Below are 4,821 nucleotides of genomic sequence, written 5' to 3'. Positions count from 1 at the left end.
TATATATATATTTGAATTGAGAATTACTTTTTAGTGAATATGGATTGAATTTAAACGGAAAGACCAGAACAGCGATATGGCTTAATGTGATGATTAAACTTCAAAAGGCTATGATTTCATGAAATAAACATGAGCGCTGCACGTTTCAGAGTCCAGTGCTGCGCTGCTTTGTGTACTGCCGTGACCGGTGTCGTGCCAAAAATTGATTGTCTGCCGAAAACTGATTGCCGTCTGTAATCACTTTTTGGCAAGTGTAAAACTGCATTTTATTGGTTTTATTGGCCATTTAAAGGTATTTCAGCAGGTAAAAAGGACTGCATGAGGTATAATCTGTCAAATATGCAGTCCTTTTTACCTGTTGAAATACCCATAAAACGGAAACAGTTATATTTTTTGTCATTCCGAAGGCGCCTCCTGCTGGCAGAGAATGCATGTGCATTTTCAATAAGCCTGTTTTATTGGAGAAGGGTATTCCTGCAATACCAGAGGCTGCAGTTTCAGGACCGCATTTCTAGGACCCTATTGTTTTTTTTATTTTTTATACATTTTATTTTATTTATTTTTATTTTTTTGTATGTAGCCTGTGCGGTACAAATTAGTGGGTTTATTAGTACATACATACATTTTAAATAATTTGAATACAAATACGAGTTTACAACATCCAGCAGCACAATGAACTGTTTTGCACAGCTAAATAGGCTAAATGGAGATTGCTGACATCGCCTCACACACTAACGTTCACGCCAGCTCTTACATTAAAAATAAGATGGAAATATAAAACATTTATAGTTTCCATGGATCTAGTCTTTGCATCTGTTTGTTTGTTTGATGTTTGAATCAGGTCTCCCCTGTTGCAATAGAATTGACTAGATGGCGCTGTCATAATAATAATAATAATTAAAGAATTAAAAAATAGGGTCCTAGTAGAACTGCGGTCCTAAAACTGCAGCCTCCGGTATTGTAGGAACACAGTATTGGGGTTGTTTTTGTTCAGACCAATGTGAAAATCGACCCATGTTTTTACCCTGCAAACACACAGAGCCGTAAATGCGAACTGGTGGATCGTTAAGAAGATAAAGCATTATAAAAATCTAAACAGTAAAATGTATTTATATGTTAATTAATATAATAATTTATTGATAATCATTGTTTAAATTAATAGAATAATTAATACTTTTGACTCATCCATTTTATTAAAAATGGTTTAAAGGCTGAAATGTGAAGTGTATCATTTTATAAAACTTTTTGTTTTTGTAGAATCTTGTATCTGTAAATCATGCTGTTTACAGTCATTTTACAGTTTAATATGTTACTATAGACATTGCCCTACCCCGCTCATGGTATTAATTTTATTTGTGCAGGTCTTAACAAAGGTCTTAAAAAGTCTTACATTTGAGCTTAAAAATCCTGCAGAAACCATGTCTATATAATTGCTTTATATTAAATAAAGTATCTTTCATTTTAATGACCATGTTGGAAAATACATTTTTGTTAGTTTTTGTTTTATTTTGTCCATCTTGTTGAACTAATGCAATGTCTCTGTTGTGTGACTGACTGTTTTGAATCTGTTTGAATTCAATCATTTCCTCTTCCTATCAAGTCTTGTTGTAGGCCTACTATAATTTCGCTGCCGTTCATCGTGACCACTAGGGGGAAGTATTTTACATGTTTTTATATTCATTTTTTTTTAGCAAGAAAGATTTTGGAGTTCACATTTTGTTCTAATATTACTTTGCAAAAGGTAGGTATTTGTTATTATTTATGTCATTTAAATTCATTTTTTTTATATTATATTTAGATTTTTTTATCACGTCTCATATATTTCTTGAACAGACAACACATGAATCACTTTTAGACATGATGATCGTTATTATTTATGTCATTTAAATTCATTTTTTTTATATTATATTTCGATTTTTTTATCACGTCTCATATATTTCTTGAACAGACAACACATGAATCACTTTTAGACATGATGATCATACATACATCATACAGTTACATTTTAAAGAGCAAAAACAGGAGTGTGTAATAATTCACATTCTTTCTTTATACTTGCAGAACGATTCGTATCACTTGGTGGTATATTGTGAACGGTGCAAAAAACACAGACGTAATTGTTAATACATTCTTTAAAATACTTGTTTATATAGAATAATCCATATATAAACAGCCAACAAAAGCCTAGATGAACAATATTACAAGCCCCATTATGTATTCAGACATCTGGCACTCATTTACATTTACATTTAAATATTTCAATCTATTAAGCCTGTTTTTCATCTGCAGCAACATCCAAAACTTAAGTCATAATTTATAGATTTAGAGAGATTCATGGATTTTTCACTCATCCAACGAATCGTGTAGATGTAGTGAAAAAAATGCATCCAGCACAGGGCATAAATTAGATATATGACCTTCTCTTGTGTGTTACTGAATACACAGATGCTATTTAAAGACTAAACATAACAAAGAAGAGTTGGCTGTCAAATACACACATTCTCTATTTGTGATGCATTGATTGACAGCATTGTAAGGAGTGTGAGATATAACGAAGTTGCAGTTAATGGAGATAAATAGAGAAGTGCCGGTGGCAAAATGAACCCCAACACTTTCAAACCAATTATTCTCTGCATTAAACCAACGGATGGATCATTAACAACCTGCCTGGATTTTTCCTTTCTGTCTCACACACACTTTCACACTTCTCTTTAGTCACACACCCAAAATGCATGCATCATTTTTCAGCAGTTTGTTCACGACAATTTTGCTGATATTGTGCTGTGAACAGTGACGTATAATTATAAAGTGGAGCTTCTTGATTGTGCACCATCTAAATACCGTGGTATTATATGACAATAGTGATCATTCATTACCAGAGGTATATATTGCTGTAGAGGGTCGACTGATACAATATAAGATATGATTTTGTTAATCAGCATTGTTGTCTTGATCTCCCATATAATTTTCAATTGAATTTTCAGTTTAATTTATCCACTGGTGAAAGCAAAGCAGTGAGTACATCCAAAGATTTTTCTCACACATGTTGTCCATTCATATTCTTTAAAAAACTAACACTTGCTTCTCTAATCTTTTTGCATTCTATTTGTTTTCTTTTTATTTATTATACAATTATAATTCTGACTTTCTGACTTCTGATTAACAAAAGCAAAAAAGGCCTCTAACACTAGCTTGCTCTATTCTTTTTCTATTCTATCTGTTTTCTTTTTATTTATTATATGATTAAAAAAAAAACTTGCTACGTGTACTGCATTAAGCTAACTGAGACTTGTTATAGCACTTGCATATCATTGCTTTTTTGTTGATTTTGATTGCTTCCATTGTCCTCATTTGTAAGTCACTTTGGATAAAAGCGTCTGCTAAATGTCTAAATGTAAATGTATTCATCAAGTTATTTCTTTGGTGAAAAATAAGAAGAAAAACTTTCATGAGCTTGTATGTTCAATATGTTAAATTATTTTTGTTCAATGTTTTTTCCACAAGTTTAATTAGAACAGATTGTAAGCATAGGCGGAGTGTGTATAAGGCTGGGGTCCTCTGACCACGGGGACTTGGGGCAATGCCACCAAATTGGACAAAAATACCCCTGCACAATTAAACTAAACCTATAACGTCTGTTGCGAATAAGTTGAAAAAAAATGAAAAGTGTCGATTGCGGCATTAAAGGAGACATATTATGCCCCTTTTTACAAGTAGCTTGCGCCAACAGTCCTACACGGAAGCAGCTCCGGGCGGATTACGTATGAGTTCAGCGTTGCGGAGGCCTTTGTTCACCCCCCCACCCGAGCCATGTGAGATACTTTTTATTTAACTTCTTTTGGACTGATGCATGCAACACCAGCAGAGTGGCATTAAACAGCTTGAAAGATCAAAAACAATTTTAAATATAACTCCGACTGGATTTGTCTGAAAGAAGAAAGTCATATACGCCAGTCTGTTGAGCTTATGAATGCAATGACCAATCAGAGACGTTCAGATAAGTCATGGCTGAAACGCCGGAGTTTTGTTCAGAGAGCATTTTCGCATTTTTTTTTTTAAATAAAGAGCTGATGTACGATGTGAGAAAGAGAATAATTTCACAGTGTTGACAGTTTTATTGACTATATTGATAATTGTTTTTTGTTTTTTTTGAGAGTGCTAAAAAGGGTCTAGAACTGTGGGATTAGATCTCTGCCACAATTCTGTGTGCGAAATATCATATTTTGAGCGTGCAAAAGTGCGCTTTGCAAACGTGCGAACTGAGTTTTGTGGAGAAATGTTTGTCTCGCAAAGAAGAAAGTATTTCGAGCAATTTTGCATTTAAAATAAGTTTTTGGATTCGTGCAAACCTTCTCTTTTGTGCGTTCAAGGTTTCACTAGCTTGCTCCCTTGATGCCCATCCTCAGTGCTCTCTAAATGCAAACGGCTCGCTTGCTCAACACAACCTAGTGTTATAATATGCCATAATTCCAGCCAATCAGAGATGAGGCTGCTAAATTCTGATTGGCTGCGCTGACAACCAATCACAACATTCCTTGCATTACCATGACAGCAGAAGAGGAAAAATACAGTGCATGAATAATTATTATGCAAGTTGATATTCTGATCATATTTTTTCCAAGCACATTTTACCAATTCCAAACGAGATCAATCTTAATAACTACTATTAATCTTGTATTTAATCATTTATAATTGATATATAATTATTCATGAAGGCTAGAAGTGAAAAATGTCTTATATTCAGGTGTGCATAATTATTAAGTAGATATTCTTTTACAGATAAAATGAGCCAAAAAAGAGATTTAACTCAGACTGAAAGTC

This window comes from Sinocyclocheilus anshuiensis, unplaced genomic scaffold, assembly GCF_001515605.1.
Source record: "Sinocyclocheilus anshuiensis isolate Anshui unplaced genomic scaffold, SAMN03320099.WGS_v1.1 scaffold24, whole genome shotgun sequence".
Classification (NCBI taxonomy): Eukaryota; Metazoa; Chordata; class Actinopteri; order Cypriniformes; family Cyprinidae; genus Sinocyclocheilus; species Sinocyclocheilus anshuiensis.
The sequence above is the reverse complement of the archived record's forward strand: the minus strand, read 5'-3'. Positions refer to the sequence as shown.